We start from the raw sequence: 25,906 nt of genomic DNA on the forward strand, positions 1-25,906 counted from the left end.
CTCCTTGCTCTGTGTTCAGGGATCACTCCTGGCAAAATTTGAGAGCCTGTGTGTGGAACCAGGGATTAAACTGGAGCTGCCCAGGTGCAAGGCAGACACTTTCTTTACCAACTACGCTGGGCTCTCTCTGTCCCCTCTAATTCTCAAGTGATCCTATGAGCCCTCATGTATGCAAGGACACTTCTCTCAAGCATGATATTTCAAGGGCTACAGGTGTAATTTTTTACTACATATCAGCAAAACTAAGTATATTTCACCAGGAAAGGTAGACCTCTATCATCCATTGTCCCTTGATACATTATTTCTGACTAACTTGATCTGGAAGAACTGAACTCTTCATGTCTTGGTGTATATGACATGACATGATATTGCATTGCGTATATGTGATATAAATTATACTTTTAGCTTCAAGACCTCTTTTTCTAATTTTGCTTTTCTAGTAGACTAAAGTCCTTTCTTCCATGTTTTCTTCATTAAATCTGCAGGAAATGATCTGGTAACTTCTCTATAACTTCTTCCATATGTAGCACAGGAGACCATCCTACCTTGGGACATCCTCTCAAAGCTTTAGCAAACTTGGACAAACTTCCAGAGGAAAGGAAAAGTTATAGAATGCCTATATGTGATATCAGTAGGTACTCTCATGACAGGATATTTTTTGTTTGTTTTTGGGCCACATCCGGTGGCACTAAGGGGTTACTTCTGGCTCTGCACTCAGAAATTGCCCCTGTGTCGACCATATGGAATGCGTGGAATCGAACTTGGGTCTATCCCAGGTCGCTGAATACAAAGCAAATGCCCTACTGATATGCTATCAATCACACTGGCCCCTTTAGTTGGCTTCTATATTTCTCCTAAAGTGTTCCTTGATGAATAGAGTTCTTCAAACAGACCTATGGTTTAGGATTTAATAAACTAATTTCTTCCATTCCTTACGATGCTGTAGTGAGTATCTCTGGTTTCACCACTGAGTAGATGGAAAGGAGGCGATAGATTCTCCACTTTGCTTTCAGAGTTCCCTACCTGCACTTTCGCATTAATATATTATTCACCATGAATCTTGCTATACAAGCTTCCTTTTCTCCTTTAGGCTATACCACTGGTCTAAATAGGAAAAAATCATAACTTACTTTTGTTTATGCAACTCAAATCTGATATCCCACAGTTAATGTTGCAATGTTTAAAATATTTCTCTACCAACTTCCTCAATAGAATAATTTTATTGTCAAGTGTATTTGAAAAGTGCTGTAAGCAAAACTTTTTTCCTATGGGGAATTCAAAAATACACATTATGCATAAAAGGCTGTGAACAAAATCCTGCAGCAAAGTCTAGACAGTAAATAACAGTAAGTAAGTGGAGAATAGCATACAACTAACATACCGGTACTTTTTTATGTTATGTGATTTGTTCCCCCTAGCATTGGCTCTGAGTTTCAAAAACTGTCTCTCATGTGAAACTCTATCCTAGGCTTCATTCCCAGGAGAATTGGCTGAACTAATTTGCCTCCTTAAAATCTTCACCTAAGAATGTAAAGCTCCCAAAAAGTCGAGCTCTTCTGTTACTTAATATTGCTTTCCTCCTAAGTTCTTATTCTTTTTTTATAGCCAGTGCTATGATTGAGTTATTAGAACATTTAGTCCTTACTCAAACTATGACTTCGCTATTAACTCTAGCAACATTCTAAATTCGAAGTGCTATATTGTCCCACACTTTTAAGTAAAAAACATTTTTATTAAATGCTTTTAGTTGAAAAAAAGAGCAAGGATAACCTTTAAGAAACCACTAGTAAAAATATCTGGAACTGCAAAAAAAAAAAAAAAGGTTTACGTTAGTGTTAACATATATGCTTTTAGATGCACTAGCATTCTGGGGGATAAAGGAGGGAGATAAGGGATATATGCTTGGGAACAGGGATGAAGTGAGGATAACACTGCTGGCGGAAAGGCCCTCATTTATTGTCACCGTGTACCTTAAATATCACTGTGTAAGATTTGCCATTGTGTACCTTAAATATCACTGTGTAAGATTTGCAGTTCTATATTCTAATAAATGTCTGTCATTTAAATATTAAAAAAATAAAAAAGAAAAAGAAAAGGACAAAAGAGCAAGGATGAAGCAGGGAAGGTATTAATATTCATTTCATTATATATAATTGATATCTCTTGGATATGGTTTTCATGGAACTCAGGTATCAGGGAATCTCGGATTATTATTGGCTAAATCACTTGTTTCATTTTTTTAGTGGGCTAAACCCAATGGAAGTCTATAAGATGCTGGGACTCAAATCCAGGCTTCCTTCCACATGAAGTATTGTGCTTCCATTAATTGTTCCATCTTCCTGACCATGTCTGATAATTTGTAGTATCCACTAGTTATGTCGTAAAAACTATGTTAATGTTATTTTTTTAAAACAAATGTCAAAGCAAGATAATATAATGGAAAAGAACTTTGATTCCTTATTTTCTTTAAAACTTCATCTTTAGATGAAGACTACTTTAGACTCCTAGAAGTAGTGGAGTGGGAAGAGGGCTGGAGAATACTTTGAGTAGTGCTATATGGTCAACTACACTGGAAGGTTCCAGGCTCAATCTAAGCAGTGCTTTGAGCCCACCAGTGTGATACTGCCTGGTTATCTTTATCACAATTGGTAATTCTCCAGCCTCCAGTAGAGACAGCCATGCTTTGCTGGAGATACAACTCTGACTTTTGTATGCATAAGGCAAATATAGTTAGGTAAATCAGATTTTTCTCCCAAGTACTCTATCATTTCTTAAGTATTCTTAATTAAAAAAGCATAACTAAAGCATATATTACTCATGTTTTAAAGGCCATAGGTTAATAAAATTGACTTAATACATTTATTAAAATGTATGTAATTAATTAAAACATGCATACATATTTCAGTCATAAATCTTCTAATTAAATATTTCTTAGGAATAGTGCTGTTCAATACTTTCATTAATTTTTCTTTTCTTTCTCCAACTAAAAATCATCTACTTGAGGAACTTAGAATTTCTGAAAAGATGTTGAGCTTATATTTATACATCTACATAGAAAACAAATATACATCTATACTATATACGAAACTTCATATTTTGGTATTTATTTATATACAATACATTTTACTTTTGCTGGAGCACATTGGAATATAACTTTCAAAAGACCTTGTGAAGTCTACTTTATGTATCTAGTGTTTCATATGTATATTGCCTTCTTAAAGCTGTCAGAATTTGAGACTGAGTAGAAGAGGATTTATAGAGAATTATTAACACATTTGATAAACATTTTATACTTGAAAGGTCAGAAAGATAAAACATATGTTTACAGATAAATTCATTAGATTAGTTTTAGAGAAATTAATTTTATGGTATTTATGGCTTATTAGGGTGCTTTTTTATCTAAACTTATTGTTAAGAAATGCCAATAGGAAACTTCATGCTGCACATGTTTTTTAGGAAAAGGGCAATTTAGCTATGTATCTGATAAATTTTGTATCAAGTGATGTGCTTTTGACGACATTTTTACTAGTAATTTATAATTGCAAATTTAGAAAAAATAGTTCCTTGTGATTTGTCTCCAGGATAGCAATATTTCAGAACTGTTGCGAAGATAAATGTATTTTGTGAACACTCTCTTACCTTTGCACCTGCCAGTACTTTAATAAAATAACATACATATGATTTGTATGAAAAATTTTTAAATGAAAATTTTCTTGTTTTATATTCTTGAGAAACTCTTAGGAACTTCCATTTTGTATTAGGGAAGAAATTTAGAAAGTAAGGACAGTTCAAAGAAAATACTCCAATTCTTTCTCCAAGATATATACCAGCTAAATATTATTAGTAACATCTTATAATATCTTTAAGCACCATGACTGCAAACATGGTTGTAGTTGGGTTTCAGTTATACTAAAGAACACCATCCTTTCACCAGTGCAACATTCCTACCACTAATGACCCATTCTCGCTCCTCCTTCACCCTGCCTGTATTCGAGATAGGTAATCTATTTTTTTTTCACTTACTATCATTGTCATGATAGTTGTTGTTATAGTTATTTTTCTAAATAGTGGGCCTTGGAAACTCAAATACCTTCGAGTCAACTTAACTAAAGAGATGAAGGACCTACACACACACACACACACACACACACACACACACACACACACACACACACACACACACACACACAACCTACAAAACACTACTTGAAGAAATAAAAAAGGAAACAAGGAAATGGAGATACACACCCTGTTCATGGATTGGGAGAATTAACATCATTAAAGTGGCAACACTTTCCAAAACATTGTGCGGATTTAATGCAGTTCCTCTAAGGCAGTGGTCCTTAAACTATGGCCTGCGGGCCACATATTGTATTTGTATCTGTTTTGTTTCTTCATTGCAAAATAAGATATATGCAGTATGCATAAGAATTCATTCATAAGTTTTGTTTTTACTACAGTCAGACCCTCCAATGATCTGAGGGACAGTGAACTGGCCCCCTGTTTAAAAAGTTGAGGACCCCTGCTCTGAGGATACCCATGGCATTTTTCAAACACTCCTGAAATTCAGTTGAAACAATAAACACCCACAAATACCTACAGCAACCCTTAGTATAAAGGAGATAGGAGACATCATTTTCCTAACTTTAAATTGTACTATAAAGCAATAATCATCAAAAAAGCATTGTCTTGAAATAAAGACTCTCAGATCAGTGAAATAGACCTGAGTATTCAGAGAATGTTCCCCAAACATACAATCAGTTAATCTATGAAAAAGGACCAATAAATGCAAAATGGAGCAAGGAAAGCCTCTTTAACAAGTGGTGTTGGGGCAACTGGTCAGCCACATGCAAAAAAGCAAACTCAGACTTCCATCAAATACCATGCACAAAGGTCAAGTCCAAATGGATTAAAGACCTTGATATCAGACTTGGAACCATTAGATATGTACAAGAACACATAGGTGTAATACTTCATGACATTGAGACTAAAGGCATCTTGAAGGAAGAAACAGCACTGTCCAAACAAGTGGAAGCCGAGATAGTCACATGGGACTGTATTAAGCTGAGAAGCTTCTGTACCTCAAAGAAAATAGTGCCTAGGATACAAAAGCCACCCACAGAATGGGAGAAACTATTAACCCAATACCCAGCAGATAAGGGGCTAATATCTAAGATATACACGGTACTGACAAAACTTATCAAGGAAAAAACCTCTAACCCCATCAAAAAATAGGGAGAAGATTTGAACAGACACTTTTTCAAAGAAGAAATACAAATGGTCAAAAGGCACATGAAAAAATAACCACATTACTAATCTTCATGGAGATGCAAATCAAAACGCAATGAGGTACTATCTCACGCTACATGACTGAAAAAACATCACAAATAACAAGAACAATCAGTGCTGACTGGGATGTGGGAAAAAAGGAACTCTCATTCACAGCTGGTGGAAATGCCATCTAGGTCAGCCTTTATGGAAAACAATATAGAGATTTCTCAAAAAACTGGTAATTGAATTCCCATAAAATCCAGCTACCACTCCTAGGGATATGCCCTAGGAAAACAAAAACACAATACAAAATTGCCTTCTGTACAGCTCTATTCATTGCCACGCTATTTACAATTGCCAGCATCTGGAAACAACCCAGGTGCATGATAAGAGATGAATGGCTAAAGAGACTGTGGTATATATACACAATTCAATACTATACAGCCATCAGGAAAAATGAAGTCATAAAATCTTCCTATATATGGAAACTATTATGCTGAGTGAAATGTCAGAGAGACAAAGATAAACACAGTCTCACTCATCTCTGGGAATTAAGAAAAATGAAAGAAATAATTGTAGTAATACCCAAAGACAATATAGATGAGGGCGGGAATGACTGACCTGCAATATCAGGAATATTTTTACTGAATTAATTTATAGAAACATTCCAAATTAAAGATGTCTCTAGAATGACAAACTAATAAATAAAGTTTTGATTTTCCTGTGACTTTACAAATTGACATTATTCAGAGGGAAGTTAATGGTTTGTGAAAGTTTCACCATATTCCATTTGATTTGCAATGTAGTGCCAAAAATAACTCAGCAAAAATATTATTAAAAAGATACCGTAGTTTTTTTCACATTGTTCTATAATAAATGAATATTCAAATAAATAAGCCTGTCTTTAGGAAAATATAACAATTTCAGGTAAATTATCTAAGAAGTAAATGCAAGGACACTCTGGGTTTCAGTTTGCATTACAGATTGTAAAGTGTGTCATGTAAGGAAACAATTTTACTGAGCAAAATTAGTAATTCTTGTCTTGAATTTTACTTATTTATGCATATATGTATTTTATCATTATCTTATAAATAGAATAATTGTATTCAGGGAAGATTTTTGTAATCATTAGGAAGATTTGAAGTATGGAGAGGCTGGGCATTTTAAGATTCCAAATAAAATGTTTCATTTTAGCAGGCGATTATGGCTCTACTATCAGTCATATTGCTAGTAGAACAAATTGGTCTCATATTACTCTGGTTTTTTGTTTATTACAATCTAGCTGTAGGTGCAATTTCATTCTAAGTAATACTCATTAAACAAAATGTTTTCGAACAATCTACTTAAATTTTTTTTATTTTAACAAATATTATTGAGGGGCCGGAGTGGTGGAGTGGAGCGGTAAGGCAGACTATGGTTCAATCTGCTAGTGTCCCATTTGGTCCCCCAAGCCAGGAGTGATTTCTGAGCTCATAGTCAGGAGTAACCCGAGTGTCACTGGGTGTGGCCCAAAAACCTAAAAACAAACAAAGAAAACTAATGTTATTAAATGTAGATTAAGAAAATACTCTTTAAGAGACAGTAGTATTGATATTTTTAAGATATTTTCACATTTAAATCTCAACAATTAGTTAATTTAAAATGTGTATACTAAAATTTATTTTCAGTAACACATAAAAAGCAAGTGCTACAAATTCTGTAGTGTTTTTTGTTATTTTACATCAAGTATACATTGACCTGCTCACAGTGAACTCTGGTTATTTCTTTCATTCCGGCATAGTTTGATGTTTTCTTCCAAATTATAAATATATAGTCTATGGCTATATGAATCAAAATTATCTGCCTTGTATTTAAAAACAGAGTAGGTGGGTGGGACCAATTTGCTTAGTAATGATATCAAGTTTATTAGGGACAAAATATGGATACAATGTAGGGAAATCACAAATTATGTAGCCATATTTTCACTGGTACCTTAATGAGTTCTGAAAAGTGAAGTGGAAGAATTTCCTTTCTTAGTTAATGTGAAAGAAAATTCAAATTTTTATTTTGTCGATTTAGGTGTAAGTAATCAGACAAGATATTGGAAGGAGCTTATGAAATGTATATTGCTGTCTCCTTCTTCTTGAAGAGCCCTTTGCTTACCTCTAAATGCAATGGGCAAAGAGGCCTGATAATGTGCCTCCATAAGTTAATTCACTGTGGGAAAGAAAAGTTAAGGAGTTTAGAAATGGAGCTGCTAGGAAGCGTGGCACAGGAGTTATGATCACCTATGTTTCATCATGCCTTTCTCTGAGATACTCCTTGACTGTTTGATATTGAGGATTCCAAATTTACTTGGGGCTAAACCCTCCCTCATACCCATCCTGTTGAGCAAAGAAATGACTCAGATCCTCCTAGAAAATTAGATTTCTACCTTCTGTTTATAAACCAGTAAAAAATGTGCCCGCCAATTGTAACTGGGGTGGATATTTCTACACTGCTGTAACTGAGAAGGTACTTTTCATGTTATAGAGCCAAAATTCCATTGGTGGAGTCCCCATGGGGGGATGCTCAGTGCCATGTTTAGTTTTGTGTGTCCAATGTTATGTGTAGTGTTCCATTCTTGAGTCATAAAAAAGGGCCCTCCAGGGGGAAATAGCGGTAGCACAGCGGGGAGGACTTTTACCTTGCAGGCAACCAACTGGAGTTTAATCCCGACATCCAGTATGGTAGCCCAAGCTTTTCAGAAACATTTTCTGAGTGCAGAGTAGCCAGGAGTAACCCCTGAATGCCACCAGATGTGCCTCCCCCCAAAAAAATAAGGGCAGAGCTATACTTCCCTAGAGAAAATGGTCTCTGAGGCCCAATTTAATATTAGGAATTATCCACAATTACTAGTAACAATTTTCAGAACCTGGGTTAAGGTACTTGCCTTGCACTCAACCATCCTCAGTTCTATTTCCAGAATCATGTATGTTGCCCTGAGTACCACCACAAGTGATCCCTATGCACAAAATCAAGAGAAATTTCCTGTTCCGCTCTCCCCCCAAAATTTGCTAGATAAGCAAAATAAAGTGGTTTCTGTTCATAACTCTTTATTTTTTGTTGTTGGTTTTTTTGTTTTGTTTTGTTTTGGGGCCACACCCAGTGACGCTCAGGGTTACTCCTGGCTCTATGCTCAGAAATCGCTCCTGGCTTGGGGGGCCATATGGGACGCTGGGGGGATCAAACCGGGGTCTGTCCTAGGTCAGCAGAGTGCAAGGCAACTGCCCTACCACTGTGCCACCAGTCTGGCCCCCATAACTCTTTTTGTTGCTATTTTTATTTTGTTTGTTTTGGGGCCACACCTGGTGGTGCCCAAGGATTATTTTGGGATGTGTGTTCCTGACAGTTCTTGTGGGACTATATAGGATGATGACAATTGAATCCAGGATGGCCTTGTGCAAGGCAAATGTCCTACCCTCTGTGCTATTGCTCCTGACCCCAGATCATAACACTTAATAGAGATATTAGTCATGAAACTAGTGTTCTAATAAAAGAACATTGTCAACAGAAATAACTAGTTTATTGACTGGTATCTGTTTTTTGAGCACTGGATATTTTCTATTTATATGATAATACTATTTTTTACATTTTAAAAATACAATAAATTGTACAAAATAATTTGACTGTAAGTTCTAGTCTCAGCTTTCCCACTATAGGTTCTGTAACCATAAGAAAGTTAATTTTTAAATCAGAGCAACTTATACAGTGTATTAGGAACTTACTTTACACATAGGCAACCTAGGTTCCAGAGATGGTCCCTTGAGTCCTGCCAGGAGTAATCCTGAGTGCAGAGCCAGAAATTAACCCTGAGCCTTACCAGGTGTTCACCACCAAATAAAACAAAATAAAGAAATTTAGTTCTTGTACCAAGTTTTAGTGTTACTATTTAGGTACTGTGATTACATAATACTGTAAATAAACTATACTGTATACTTAATGACATATATGTAATATATAAAATATAATTATATATTTCTTATAGGTTTTATTTTTACTATACCCAATTTTAATATTTTACACAGAAAATGAATAGAATACATTCAATATATTTGCATTTGTTTGTGGGCCACACGCAGCAGGATTCAAGGGTTACTCCTTGCTCTGTGCTCAGAAATTACTACTTGCAGGCTCAGGGAACCATATGAGATGCCAAGGATCAAACTAATGTCTGCCACATATAAGGCAAATGTCCTAAGTTCTGTGCTAATTGTAACAGCCCTGTTAATAAAATTGTTGTGAAGATTGTTCTTCCTATAATTCAAGTACTTTAGGACTTGTACTACCTAAATTAGGATCCCTGGCAGTCACTGATGACTAAATACAGATACATCACAATACTTTATAAAAAATATAGCATTTCTTTTAATACGTTTATTACATATATAAGTATAATTTTGAAAGAAAAATGGGTGTTTGTTTTCTTCAGTGGCTGACTGCCTCAGCATTATAAGTCATATCCAGAATCAAACAGGAGGAAGGAATGTAAAAGAGTTCTTCAAAGTACATTTAAATCTGCTCTGTTAGGGTTACAGTAACCTTCTAAGAACCCCTTCAAACAGAAATCCATTTTTGTTTTATTTGGCAAAAATGGAACCAGATAACCATCCTATTTACAACAAGTCTAGAAAATCAGGGCAAAGACTCATCATTTTTATTTTGGAACATTGTGATTCATTAGAGTGTCTGGACACTAAGAATAATTTTTGATAAAACATATATTGTGGGGTCAGAGTGATAGCACAGTGGTAAGATGTTTGACTTATACACTGCCACCTGAGATGAACCTGGATTGATCCTTGGCATATCATATTGACCCGCAAGCCTTCCAGGAGCTATTTCTGAGTGCAGAGCAAGAAATAACTCCTGAACACCACTGGGTGTGGCCCAATCCTTCATATATATATATATATATATATATATATATATATATATATATATATATATATATATATATATATATTAAAAGAAATTTATATATATACGCATTACTTGTCATATTTTCAGTGCTGCAAATTTTAAAAACATTTAGCACTTCACCCTTATGATTAGGATGTGGGGAAAGTATGAGCTTGTTCAATTTTTTCCAGAAGTAATTACTTTTGAAATTTTGTTCTGTTTTGTTTTGGGTCCACACTTGATGATGCACAGGGGTTACTCCTGACTCTGTGCTCAGAAATCACTCCTGGCTCGGGGGACCATATGGGACGCTGGGAATTGAGCACAGGTCCATCCTAGGTTGTCTGAGTGCAAGGCAAAGGCCCTACTGCTGTGCTCTAGCTCCAGCCCCTAGTTTTTTTATTTTAATTGTGAGTTATTTTTTTGTCTTTGTAAATGTCACTTTCCAAGTATAATTCCAATTGTTCTAGTTAAAAGAATAATAATTGAAACAAGGGTTTATTTTCTATTATGTAACAAACAATTACCATATTTTCCGGCGTATAAGACCACTTTTGAAGCGAAAAAAAAATCGGGGGTCGTCTTATACACCGAATATATCCTGAAAAATGTTTCAATATGCCTCTATACGAAATTGTCTGAATATTGCCACGAAACGAATTTTCCAACTCGATCCTGCACCAATCACTGCAAGGCTGCTCGGCGGCCTCTCTAACTCAGCCAATCCAAGCAGGCTTTTGACGTATGCAAATTATACAGTGTTCTGGACCCAAATCTACACTGTAAAAAGCCTGTTCAGATTGGCCAGAGTCAGAGAGGAAGTCTATGACAGTAGAACATTTGAACCTTTGCTTGTTGTGGTTGGCTCACTGTGGTACATACAGTTGCAGCAAAGGAACGTTCTGTCTGATACAGCAAATATAGGCCTAAACCTATGTTTTAACTGCAAAATTAGGGTTTGTCTTATACACCCAGTTGTCTTATACGCTGGCAAATTCGGTACTTCTATTTTATTGTGTTGTTGAGATGGTTTGAATTAACAAAGACCATTTTCTAGAGCTTATTATGCCAAGAAAAAATTTTGCCAGCTCTTTTGAGTAGAGTTGTACAATGAGTTCTTTTTTTTTTTCCTTTCTTTCTCTTTCTTTGTGGATATTATTTGGTGATATTTTTTTGATTTTTAGTAGTTCATACCAAATTTTTCTTCTCTTTTCCTTAACCTTTTTATCTCCAACAGAATAGTATAACTTAAATCATTCAGCCTCATAAATTGAGGGGGAAAAATGATGATACCATATGAACATGTAGTGAAAATAAAAAATGACCAGACTGGAACACCAAACCCAAAGTCAACAACAACAGAATAGATACCCAGTCTACAACAAGCTGTAAAATGGAGTTCAGTTACACTAATATTCTGGGGGAAGGGGGGTAAAGGAGAGAGATATGGGAGACATGCTAGGAACAGGAGTGGAGGGAGAACAACATTGGTGGTGTGAATACCCTTCATTCATTGTCACTATGTTCCGTAAATAATTCTGTGTTACACACTTCAGTCACAATAAAAATAAAAAAAAACTGAAAAAAAACTTAATAAAAATTGATTATGGATGAGAGAGATAATACAATGGATAATGTGCTTTTCTTACTTGTGGTGTTTGATCCTTAAAATCTATCCTTGGCACTAAATATGGTCCCTAGAGTGATCTCTGAAGCAGAACTAGAAATAAACTCTGGGGACCGAGAGTTGTGGCCTCTCAAACAAAACAAACAATATTAGTTATGCTTAATCTTAAATTTATATTGGACATATTTAATTAGATAAAGTAACATGATTTATAGAAAATATTATAAGATATTTGTTCTCTTTTCAATATTACTTTCACTATTTATTTGATACCTCATGAATCCCTACTTTAGAAACTTACTTTTTCCAATCTAACTTACTAAATCTCATTATATACCTATTCTCAATCTGATGTTTACAACTTTACCAAGTGGTACCAAGTTATAGGTGTTCAAAGATTAACTCTAGTGTCTAATTATAACATTTTATTGACTTTTTTGTTTTGCTTAGCAGGAGTTAGGCATTTTATATGGCCTATTAATGATAGCTTAGTTGCTATATATTAGTCATCTACATAACCCCAAGTAGCAATTTGTTGAATTTTTAACTTGTTTTTTTTTTTTGGGGGGGGTGGGGGACACCTGTTAACACTCAGGGTTTGATGTTGGCTATGTGCTCAGAAATCGCTCCTAGGGCCCGGAGAGATAGCACAGCAGCGTTTGCCTTGCAAGCAGCTGATCCAGGACCAAAGGTGGTTGGTTCGAATCCTGGTGTCCTATATAGTCCCCCGGGCCTGCCAGTAGCTATTTCTGAGCAGACAGCCGGGAGTAACCCCTGAGCAACGCCGAGTGTGGCCCAAAAACAAAAACAAAAAAACAAAAAAAAACAAAAAAAAACAAAACAAAAAAGAAATTGCTCCTAGATTGGAGGACCATATGGGATGCCAGGGGGATCGAATCATGGTCCATCCTAGTTAGCGTGTGCAAGGCAAATGCCCTACAGCTTGTGCCACCTCTCTGGACCCCTAATTTTTTAATTGAAAGTCTGTTTACTTGGAGATTATTTGTGTTATTCATCCTTCTCTCTATCTTCAGGGCATTTTCATATAGTTTTTAACTTTATAAAGCCTTTTATTGAGCAATAATTTTTGGTAATAGTCTAAATATGTAACTACTTTGTAAGAATATTTTTGTAGCATTATTTTTATTATATACCTTTATAAGATGGAAAATCTTAATCTATGTCTCTAAATGTTTCAAATTACTACCGGTTGTATGAATGGCTTAAGATACCTATATACAATGGAATACTATGCAGCAGTTAAGAAAAATATCGTCATGAAACTTGCCTATATATGGATGGACATGGAGTAAATGCTGAGTAAAATGACATGCTGAATAAAATGAGCTAGAAGGAATGGGATAGACATAGGCTCACCAATCTGCAAGATATAGGCAAAATAAAAGAAAGTATGGTATGGTATGTTATCCAGAGACAATAGAGATGTGCACCAGGTGGACCAGCTCAGGATATGTAGTTTGCCACAAAGAGCAGTGAGTGTAGTTAGAGCTCTAACCACAATGATAACTACTATGAAAATGATAGTGGGGGGGGGGGCAGAATGCCTATTGGGTTGGGGAGGAAAACTGGGGACATTGGTGGTGGGATCATTGCTTTGGTGAAGGGGGGTGTACATTTTATGACTGAAACTCAGTTATGACATTTCTGTAACCATGGTGTTCAAATAAAGACATTATTTATAAAAAAAAGTTATTTAGAAAATAGAGGGCTACTACAGTATATAAAGTGGTTGGCTTTCGAGGCCCACTCTGATTTGACCTTTGACACTGCATATGATCTTTTGAGCACCTCAGAGCCAGAAGTTAACCCTGAGTACAGCCAACTGTTTTCCAGTATCCTACCTCAAATTTTCTAAGAAAACTTAAATGTGACTTGCTTCAAACCACCTACAATGTGACTTTATGCATAACCAAAGATTGGCTAGTTTCCCAGTGTTACTGTTAATGTGTTCTCACTGGGCATTTGTTCCCATTTAAATTTTTATAATATTGATATAAAAAATAACAAAGTCTATTGAGAAACACAGCAATAGACTCTCACAAAGTAATCTCTTGGCGTATGTTAAGATTTAGCTTGGAAAAATCTAAAGCCCCATCTTATTACCTTCTAGTCTATTCTCTCTTCCCTCACTTCGCCCAATTAATTTTCATTCCACACAACTCATAGTGGCCGTATGACACTATGAATTCAAAACACTTTTCAAGCATCATCGAGGAAGAAGATAGCTTATTATAGATCCATTCATTGGTTTATAAGAGCCATGGTTCTGTAGGGTACCACAAATCTTTCTGATGTCCCACATGTTTTCTTTAATAGCTGTATCTTTAACTTAGGTTGAAAGATGTATAAAACTTCATATAGTTTAAATAGCTCCCTCTTGGTTGAACATATAAGATTGCGATTAAAGCTTGGTAGTCCAGTTGATACCAGTCATAACTTCTCCATGTAATTTATTTTTAATCTATATATTTAGAGATTACATAGTGTGAAAGAGCATTTGATTTCCCCCTGTGACTTATATGACCAAGTCTATCTTTTACAGAGGTGGTATCTTAGTAAAAATCTCTAGTTCTATGAATTTCCTTTCTGTTCTTATGCAGTTGTGTAATTGTTATAGTAAATTTTTTCCCATCCCAATTGGTAGGAGAGTGATTATAAGTAAGAACATTTCTGTTTTATAAAAAATACTTTCTTTATATCTGACTCAGTAGAGGACTTGATTTTTACTATTTTGCTTTACTATTTTAATACTGGAAGTTTATATTAAGTATGACATATAAAATCCTAGCTAGGAATTATAAATATACTTTTTTAATTTAGTAGAGGGCAACGATTATTCCTAGGAATGAATTTCATAATCAGAATTATGTTCTGGGAAGTCTGCCCTGCCTTTAAAGAAGCTCCTTTAACACTTCTTGCAAAACTTCTTTTAAGAGCTTTGCATTTCCTAAATGGCTGCCTCCCTGAAGTTCTGTTTCATTTCCACAGATTCTAATGATAGTCTTGCTTGATAGAGCATTTTTGGTGGGTTGTTTATTTTATTAATTGTCTGTACTATGTCTCTCCATTCTCTTCTGGCTTGTAGGGTTTCACTTGACATCGGCTGTGTATATCTTACAAAACTTTCAAGTTCTTTTTATTCTTGTTACTTTTAATATTCTGTTCCTCTCCTTGTTTGTTTGTTTTTTTGGTTATTCTGAGCACAGTATGTCTTGGAGTTTTTCTTAGTTGATTCTAGTTTTGCTGAGCCCATTAAAGGCTTATTGTATTTGCTTGCCTCTATTTCACAAGTCTGGAAAATCCTTACGTATAATTCATTTTTAACTAGTTTTAAATTTAAATTTTTAATTAATTGTTCTTCATCAAATTTGCTTTTTTTCCCTCAGGTACTTCAATTATTTTTTATTGTTCCCGTTGATCTCATCATGTAGACTTTTATTCATCTTCCCGCCATCTAATCTTGGAGTTTCTCTATATTTTTCTCATTTACACTCTTTCTGTTGCTTAGAGCTTCTAATGACATTTTTAGATAACCTACTATTTATTGTTGCTCATAGTTAACTCATTTCAGATACCATAAATTTTTTGTACTTTGCTGACTACCTTTGCCGTTTCTTTAACTCATTTAACATCATGTCATGTTTCTTTAACTCATTTAATATCATCATGTCAGCACTAAAAGAATTATTCTGAGAATAAATAAAAATGGTTGGTCTTGTCTGTAGGTTCTGGGTTACTGTTTACACTAATAGTACTTGGTGCATATTCGGTGTTCTCAATATTAGTTTTCTAAAGTTTGTTCTTTGATGGTAGTGAGTCTTTGTTACACAAATCCTGTAATACTTTAAAGATTATCTGGGGGTTGTTTTTTTTCTCTGCCTACACCACACAAAAAGAAGTACAAATGTGAATAGGGTGTAACTGGCTAAATACATACATTGCACCATAGTCTGTATAGCTTCAGGAACTGTGGTGTGGACCTGTGAGTATGGCAGAAGTGTGGGCGCTGTTGTAAATAGAGGGGAGGGTCTCTGCTTTCTATGCCAACGAGTGATCTCACTTATAAGAGTGGGTAGCAGGCTGAGGTTTCTATTGAGATATTTTTTATATCAAGAATTTTGGTCTTGACTGTTTCATTTACTTTCAAACTGTCGTTTGCCTCCTGCTTTTGGGTATTACTTTATTCACCACTATAGATTATACATTTTTGTTTACTTATTTCACTTCTGTTAATTCTGGCCAAAAAATAAAACAATGGTACAGGAAGAGTCCATAACCAAATGTTTTTCTCAGAATCAAGTGCTGAGATTCAACTCAGTACTAGGAATAGGCAGAGAACTTAGGGATAGAGGTCGACAGATCTAGATGGTCAGGTATAGCATCACTGCGATATGAAAGAAGAATATCCTGTCAACCATGAAACTGCAATAAAATTTGATTTGGAGGGAAAATAAAGGGGAAAAAAAGGAACCTTTCTGTCATCAAACACCATTGTCTCTTTCAGTCTAAATATCTTACAGCAGAGTGTAACATGTATTACAACTGAACCTGTGCACTATCACCACCGGTGCAGAGGTCAGTTCATTCTTGGCCTCACTTTTTCTGTTATGCGTTATATCAATTCTGACAAATTTATAATTGGCATGTGTCCATTATAATATACAGCATTTATTTTCCCTAATAATTTTGATTTTGGATATTCATCCTCATTCCCCATCTCTAGCAAACACTATCTTTTTACTTGTTGCCATGGTCCTTTTTCTATTTCTATTTACCAGAAATTTAAATATTATCATTTCTATTTATTAATATAAATTTATTGTTGACATGAACCAATTTTATTACATTTAATATTAATTTAAATATTTAAGTGTCCTTGTGTGAACTATTTCATGATTTATGCATTATTTAAAAGTTTGTTTAATCTCTAATCGTTTGGGTTTTTTTTTAGAGCTTTTTTGTCATTGATTTCTTGGATAATTCCCTTGTGTTCAGAGATTTTTGAATTATTTTAAACCTGTTTAATGTATTTTAAGGCACAGCATAGCATGTTGTCTCTTGGTGAGCCTGAGAAAATGTGTATTCTGCTGTTGTTAAATGAAGTAATCTATAGATGTCAACTATATTCATTTGATTGATAGTACTATTGAATTCTACCCCCTACTTTTTTATTTTACTTACTGTTGGATGACCTCAGTTTATAGAGGTTCTGAAATCTATTGCAGCTAGATATATATTTTTACTGCTAGTTCTTTCTAAAATGGTTTGTTTACATCATTTTTAGGAAGCCTGTTATTTATGTACATGTTAAAAGCACATTATGTCTTATTGAATAATAGACCCTTTTATTATAATGTACTGTTATCCTTTATCTTCTAAATCCTTTCTTTGGTCTGAAGTCCACTGTTTCAAATTGAGTAACTGTTGTCACTTTCTTTTCTTTTCTTTTTTCCTTACCTTTTCTTCTCTTTCCTTTTTTCTTTTCCTTTATTTTTCTTTTCTTTCTTTTCATTTTCTTTTTAATTGACACTATTAGCATTTTATATATTTCTCTTCTCCTTTACTTTTAATCAATATTTGTCTTTTATTTAAGCTGGTAATCCTAATAGGTTGTGTTATTTTTCTTTTTTGCATAAAAATTTTGTCTTTATTTCTGCAAATATTTCTTCTGTTCCTTTCTCCTTCATCTTGAACTGCTGTTATACATATACCTTGCCCTCTAGATATATAGCACAACTTCAGTTCTTTCCTTCCATTTCTTGAACATTTGTTTCATGTGTTTTGTCTCTTTCCACCAATTTTGTTTCCATGTTGGAATTTTCTATTATTAGCTCCGCAGTTTTAGAGTCCCTTTCAATATCTATACTGATCACAGCTTTATTGCTCTCTAACACAATGTTTGATTCTCAGTTGGTCATTTCTCTTCTCAGGTTGCTCATCTTCTCTCATATTATCTGCTTTATCATATTTTTGACATTACTGACATCTGAATCTGGTCCTGAAGTTTCTGTTGTTTCCTCAACTGAATGTTTTTTGTTTTCCAATTTGTTTTATTTTGGAGAGAGCTCATAACTGGAGGTGTGGAAAGCCAGGGTCTCCTCTCAGTAATTCTCAGACTGGCCAGAGGTTCAATACTAAGACCTAAGGCTAGAGTACTAGCCACACCCTACAAAGAAAAGAGATGATCTGGATCACCCAAGTAAAGCTGCAGTTGAGGATGATCAATGAATTGAACGAGGGTTGCTGCATGCAAGCCTATACCTCAACCGCTAGTAATACATTTCATTTTTATTATTTATTTGGGGAGGGTGGTTGTGGGATACCTTTTATTATTTTGTATGAAAGTCATGCATATAAAATGCACTTAGTAAAAAGAGTTGGGTTAACAGGCCTTTAGTAGCATGCTGGTAAAGTGTGGGCAGATAGGTTGAGAACTATCTATAGTTTGGGTCAAATCCTGGTCTTTTGTGTGAGACTGTGTCTCTCAGTTTTGTGTTCTTCACAAGTGCTTCTTAATGAATAGCATCTGCCATCACTCCCCCAAACTGGTCACACATATGCATGCACACATGCATGAATAGACACATGCATCTATCTTCTGCAAGTAGGATGATTGAATAGGGATGGTGAAGTTGAGTATTTGCTTTCCCATAGGTTCAGCCAAAACTACAATGATCTAGACCCCGAGAAAGCCATTTTCCAAGAACACGTTTGTCTTACTTAAAAAAATAAGTTTCTATGCCCCCCCCCACTGCCAAGAATAGGATGACCTTTTTTTCAGATGTCACAGTGAGTCTCTACAGAAGAAAGTCCCCAAAGAGGAAGCCCAGAACAGCTATAACTACATATCCAGAGTTTTCAGTCCCCCTTTCCCATAGGAAACAACCTTTTGCTGTTTGAGTTTCGGAATAATCTTTGCCTCCAAGCCCTGGTCGTTGCAGTAGCAGAGATGTATGTTTATGGCTCCTAAATTGTGCACCTCAGTTTTCCCAGTCTAGGTACGGAATTATATATTATGGCAACAACTTGTGCTGTGAGCTAATGGGACTATAAGTTGATTCATTTTAAACATTTCTTCAACTTTTTACTTGTATGAGCATGAAGTAATAACTTCCAGTTGACAGAAATGCCAAGAAAGCAAAGATCTACTTTGAATATTTTGTTTATTATATTTTCTTTTGATAAAAAATTCTTTCATGGGGCCATACCCTGCAGTTCCTAGGTAGGCATTACACTTAATTTTTCTTGGCTAGGCATTGTAGGCAGGATAGTCTAGTAGTGCTTTGTACCACGAATGCTGGATGATATCAGGACTCAACTCATGGTTCTTGGATCATATGTGGTGCAAGGAGCTTTATACATGCTGAAAGCATTCGAACTCTCTTCATGGCCTCTGTTTATTATCTTTTAATTATTAAATTGAAATGTTGTATATTTCTTGCAATTAAATATAATCTTTAAGTTTTTCTGGATGAAAAATAATCTAGGAGAAGAATATTTGGGATTTATTGTTTCTCGTAAGATTCCTTATAGAGTGTCCTGCTTTCCTAGAACTGGACAAGGTGGCCTGCTTTTTTCTGAAAATCCTCCTGCTCAGAAAGATCTATGAGCCACCACTAGTTCTCTGTGCTATCACTTCCTCTTTGGCATTTGCTTTATATTTTACACTGTTTAATCTCATAGTCTCCCATTATCTTTTTTTTTTAATGTTTTCAGGAAAGCACCTTTTCTGTCTATTGTTGTTGTCATTTTAGTGAAACTTAAGAAGTACCAGGAGAGCAGTGTGTTTAGTAAGCTCACCGTCTATAGCAAAAAGAGCCTGGGTTTCGATAAACTGGCATTTTAATCTTTTACTCCTTTGTGTGTTACCCAATTATTTTAAGATATATTTATTTAAATTATTGTGAACATCAATGATAATGTATATTAACTTATATCCTACTCTTTACATCTTTTTCTTTGCACCATTTTTAAAGGTGCATTATTATAATTTAAAAGATGATAAAAATAAAATTCTGCAGGCTGGAGAGCTAGTACAAGAGTTACGGTATTTGCCTTGCATGGAGCTGTTCTATTAGGCCTTAGCACCACCTATGGTTTCCTAAAAGCCCACCAGAGTGATTCTTAAGTTCAGGGCCATTAGTAAGTCTTTAACCCCTGGGTGAGTTATTACTAAATTTTGAGCTGAATATTATTTCATTATTTATTGCATTTTTATATAGGATCTTTACTAATATTCCTTACAAACTTGTCTGAAGAATTTTGCTAGATTAGTGACATTTGAGTTGGTAAAATACTGATAGAAATAGAACTACTACTTGTTTAGCCTAAAGTAAAATTAGATGATAATGGAAAAAAACACTTTAGAAGGTGTCAAACATTAAATGATGTTCAATAATTCGTCATATCAATTGGTGAACAGCAATATAAAATGAATAAAACAGATTGTAAAGGTATCCTATTGATTTGTCAGGCACACACATTCCAGGCGAAGATTTTCTCATTAATTCTTTTACTTGTTGACTACATGATCATATAATTTAAAGTTAGATTTGGCAATCATTTATTAGAAATAAGCATATTTAAAGAAAATGTTTTAGGCATTATGTTGATTGTAATGTTGAAATTTTAAGACATAAAGATTGAAGTAGAAAATCATTCATTTATCTGGTTAATTGTGAGAAAATTTACAAGTTTTTGCATCTTTGGTCAAATGACATAAAATCCCATGACTTAATTCTTGAAAAGTTCTTTTATATGTTAATAAGTATATTGTAAAGAATCTTTGTTAATAGCTTTTTCAGTTCTCAAATACACTGTTTATTTTACATGAACTGGATTTTCTTTTTAATTGTAGATAAATAGAAAATGTACATATTTTACTTTGCTTGATTCTATTTCACATGAATCCTTCTTACTATACCCTCTGTCATTCAGTGTTTTTTTTACTCAGGACTGAAGAAATACCATAGAAGTTCAGGTACACCAGCAGTCAACCCTGACACTCAGCCAGGAATAATTCTGAGCATCAACAGCTATGGCTGATTACCCTTCCCCCCAAGTAATCTTTAATATCTTTAGATAAAGATTGATAAATAATAACCATAAGTGTTTGTTTTATTTTTTTCAAGTATACTTTTCAGACAGTTGAAAACTTGAATTTTATATAATATAAAATGAACAAAGTCCATTGGGATACTTTTTCTTTATTTCACTGTGTATTCTTGAACTACATCTAGCAATACTCCTGATTTTGTGCTCAGGGATCACTCCAGACTGTTTGGGAGACCCGGTTTTATGTTGTGGATCCATCAAATCCAGGTCAACCATTTGATAGGCAAACACCTTTCAACAATACTATCTCTTCCATCCTTATACCGCTATTTTTTTTATTGATATAGCAGTTTATCATGGGGACAATGTCATGATTCTTCAAAGTGTAGGTTGCACTCCACATCTCCAATATCTAGCTATCTCTTAGCCACAGCTACTGGACGCTTTCCTGCTTCATTCATCCCTAATAACCACATTTTCAAGGTCTAAATCTACGTTCACGGCCTTGTTTTTATTTCTTTAATTGGTTTTACTCTCATATATGATGAATATAATTTGATACTTTTATTTCTCTTTATGATTTACTGAACTTTATATAAGCCCTTTGAGTATTCATGTTGTTGCAAAAAAAATCAAGATTCATTTTACTCCTTGAATCTCACTAGTTTTTCATTGTGAGATTGTTTGTGTGTATGAGTATATATATACTTTATTCATTCTTTTGTCACTGGGTTGGATTGTTCTATATTTGGCTATTGTAAACAGTACTACATTGAGTGTATTTTTCATATATGTTGTCTGATTAAGTTTTTTGGTCTTTGGATTGATTCCTTTGGGTTTCATATCTTCTTATACCTGGAAACACTTTATTTCTGACCTTTGGGTATAGGCCAAAAATATTCTCAAAAGAAACACTATTCTCAAAAGTGTGAGGTGATAGCTCATTGTTGTCTTTAATTTTTTTAATTTATATTTGCTAACATCTAGAATTGTGCTTTGTTGATGATGAGTAGATTTGTTCTTTCTGGCATCTTTGATGACATGCATATTCTTCTCTTTACCTCCTTTGGTTTCTTGTTTTATCATGTGAATTCCTTATACACCTTCGAGATTCGTATCTTCCCATGTTATCCAACTAATCATGAATCAGGAGATGAAAAACTGTTTTAAAGGCAAATATTAAGAACTGAGGTTAATAGAGTCAGCAAGTATTAAAAGAGATTTCCCTGAAAACACCAAATCACTTAATATTCTTCAAAGCCAACTAAAATGTCCAGGACTAGATAATAATACAGTTTCAGGAATATGGTTATCCAAACGATATATGACTTCACCAAAGTTCCAAGGCCTCCCACCCATAGACACCCCCCTTTGGCTAACTGTTCTGTAGTCAGTATTACATAGAATCACTATTATATTGACTTCTGCCTATGTTTTCTTTGATGTAGTTTATGGATTCTGTTTTAATACTAAGGTCTTTGATTCACTTTGGATTTATTTTTGTGTGTATGGGATGATTTAGGGAATCTGAATTCATCTTCTTGAATTTGGCTAGCCAGTGTTCCCATCATTTATTGAAGATTCTTTCTTGCCTTTTTTTTTTATAGATCTTTCTCAAAGATTCTCTGTTCACTTAATGAATGAACATTAGATAAATCAATGTGTTCTCAATTCTATTTTATGAGAGAGTTCGCCTGTATTTTAGTACCATTCAGTCTTGATTACTATAGCTCTGATATGTAATATAAACTTGGTTTAGAGGGCTCTAATCTACTGCAGCTTCAGGATTGCTTTGGAGATTCTGTGTTTTATTACTCCATATAAATTTTAACAGCATTTATCTACATCCTTGACAATGCATTGAGAATGAGAGACTGAAAAACTATATGCAATATAATTGGAGAGTCTAGAAGATAAGGATAAAATTTTGGAATCCTATAACTTTTTATATATTCAGGAAATTCACAACTAACATCTTGTTACATAAGGAAAATGGAAACTACTTTCTCTAAAATGAGATAAAAGATAAACCATTACTAACTACTGTCACTTAACATAATATTGGAAATCCTTGACACAGGGAGGATCCAATTTAAAAACAAATAAGTAAAACTATTATTATCTGCAGTTGTCATATTATATATAGAAAATGCCAGTAACTTTAACAAAAGACTCCTAGAAACACTGAAGGGGAAAGCTAGAAAATCATTGCACAGAAATCTGTCATATTTTGACATGCAACCAAGAGAATCTTTTTAAATCATATTCACCGCTGTACCCTCCATGTACCAAGGACTCAATATGAAGATGAAAAACTGTTTTAGTTTTTGTTTGTTTATTTTTACGTATTTGGAGCATACCTAGCAATGTTCAGGAGTTAAGCCTACTCCTGGCTCTACTGAGGAATTCCTTCTGGTTGTGCCATTTGGAAAACCAGGGATTGAACCCTTGTCAGTTGTGTGCAAGGCAAATGCCCTACACACAGCCCCTGGAGATGAAACTTATATAAAAAAATCTTAAATCATTATATAAAGAAGTAGAAGACTCAAGAAAATGGAAATATAACTCCAACTCATAAAAGGATTAAGATGGCTAAATTGGCATCTTACTCACATTAATTTTATTATATTTATTCCTATGCTCACTTTCCAGGCATTATTTATTTATTCATTTTTTGCATACAAATGATCTAGTAGGTGGTCTTATAACTAGTGACTAGGCTAGGCTTTAAATATCTATTCATTTTTGTGTATTTAAATTAGTCCTTTTAGATCACATCTCATTGATATTGCTTCCTTAAGCACAAAAAAGTCCAATAGCTCCTTAAACAGTTGAGTATTATCATTGAATTGTGTCAGAATTGTTTTTGGAATTTGTTTTTTTTTTTCTATCGCCAATAACTAGTTTTTTTTTTTAAATAAAATGCTATGTTCCGATTTAATTCTCTTTTGTTAATCATGGACAAAAACAAATGAGAGTGACCTTTCTTACAAACCTGAAAGTACTTTACTTAAATTACTGTAGTTATTCTTAGTCCATCAGCCACTGCCATAATTTAGCTCAATTCATGTGGTTGCAATACTAAAAGAACACAGACTACAATATTTATATATATATATCCACACTACTTAAATAGTACTGTATATGTTATAGGTACTCAGGATAAAACAAGCATTTAGTTTGACATGAATTTATATGCTTTCAGGATTCCTTCAATTAGCTGAGTTTCATTACATGGTTAAGTTAAAAGAATATAATTGCTTCTGTCTTAAAGCAGTATATACTTGTGTTGTGGTTTTATAGATTTTATTTTTAATCCATTTGTAAATATTCCATGGACTGAAGTCATATTAATGATAGTTTATATCTTATTCCATTGCAAATGCCTTATTTCATTTTAATAATTTAGCAAAAAACTATGATAAAAGACCTTTACTTATTTATTTGGGTTTTGAGTTTTTGGGCCACACCCGGTGACGCTCAGGGATTACTCCTGGCTCTGCTCAGAAATCATTCCTGGCTCAGGGAACCATATGGAACACTGAGGGTTAAACTGAGGTCCATCCTGGGTCAACCTCATACAAGGCTACCACTGTGCTATCATAAAAAAAATAGTTACAATAAATATAGGATAAAATTAGCATATTACTTAAAGTCCTCATATATTCAACATGTAGTATTTCTTTGAGATTAAAACTTTATTCTACATCAAGGTGTTGCTGCTTTGAGTTGTCATTTATTTATTTATTTATTTTATTTTTTTGGTTTTGGGGGCCACACCCGTTTGATGCTCAGGGGAAGATGTTGCTGCTTTATGCATTGCTGTATATACTCAAGGATAAGCTGACCCAAGTTTAAAGGGGAGACCCCTAATTTTACCCTAAAACTGGGAACACTTAGTAGCTCAAGTATAAGCTGAGGTGGAAAATGCAGCAGCCACTGTTAAATTTCAAAAATAAAAATATTTACCCCAAACAATTACAATAGTTGAGGAATCAGTAGGTTAAAAATTTTTCAATATTTATTGTTAAAGAAAAACTACTGCCTACCTCTACAGCTCAGTCTGACTTGTGGACTGAGCTGAGCACCACCCCTCGAGCAGATGGCAGAAGATGACTGTAGACTATGTATGCTTGATTCGGTGCATACACACTAACCTGTATGACCCGAGTATAAGACGAGTTGAGGGGTTTGGGCAAAAATTTTGTGCAGGAAAATCATCTTTTACTCAAGTATATAGGTAAATACTTTTTAAAATGTTATTTGCTTAATAAATTTATAATAAATCAACAAATATAATAAATTTCACTTATTTATTAAATGCAAATCTATTGTATATATAAATCATTTAGATATTGCATAATTTGTGATTTTTGGCAACCCAGGGTTTTATCCATGCAAGACAAATTTTGTGCTATGTAGGTACATCATCTCCACATCCAAAATGCTGTATCATATTTAAACTAGAAAAATCTTATCTGCATTGATTACTATTATAGTTCTGCTATCAATTGAACAGATAGTATTGCATTTCCTGTTGAAATTTAGTATTATATAATCCCTGACTTCATAAATATTTAATGAATTTGAACTCACATATTATTTCCATCTAATGGAAGACTTAAAATTTCTATTATAATGGGGATGTCAGACTTGAATCTTATTTATTTTTTTAATTCACTTTCGTATATTAATGGCTTCATTTAGAAGATTCAAAACTGTCTTTAAGACTAAAGGGTAAGGACATGGTCAGAACAAGTGAGTATGTGAAATACCCCACAGCAATTATGTATAAATTCATGACCTATCCTTTCTTGTTATGAATAAAATGTTGATCTGAGGATCTACAAATATATTTAATACTCTAGCTTTAATATTCAAAAATCTGGCATAGTTTAGCTATCCTGTCTTGTACTGATACCACTTATTTTTCTGTAACTGATAGCTTGTTATGATAAATCATTTGATAGTCTTTACTATGCTTCCCATTAATATTTTAATCAATTTTAAGGT

At 34.2% G+C, this 25,906-nt stretch overlaps 1 protein-coding gene across 1 annotated transcript in view; it reads left to right on the plus strand.

Moving 5' to 3' along the window:
- Positions 1-25,906, plus strand: part of CCSER1 (coiled-coil serine rich protein 1) — an 809,928-nt gene that overhangs the window by 135,802 nt on the left and 648,220 nt on the right. The window lies entirely within an intron of this gene.

The sequence above is a fragment of the Suncus etruscus genome, chromosome 16 (assembly GCF_024139225.1).
Source record: "Suncus etruscus isolate mSunEtr1 chromosome 16, mSunEtr1.pri.cur, whole genome shotgun sequence".
NCBI lineage: Eukaryota > Metazoa > Chordata > Mammalia > Eulipotyphla > Soricidae > Suncus > Suncus etruscus.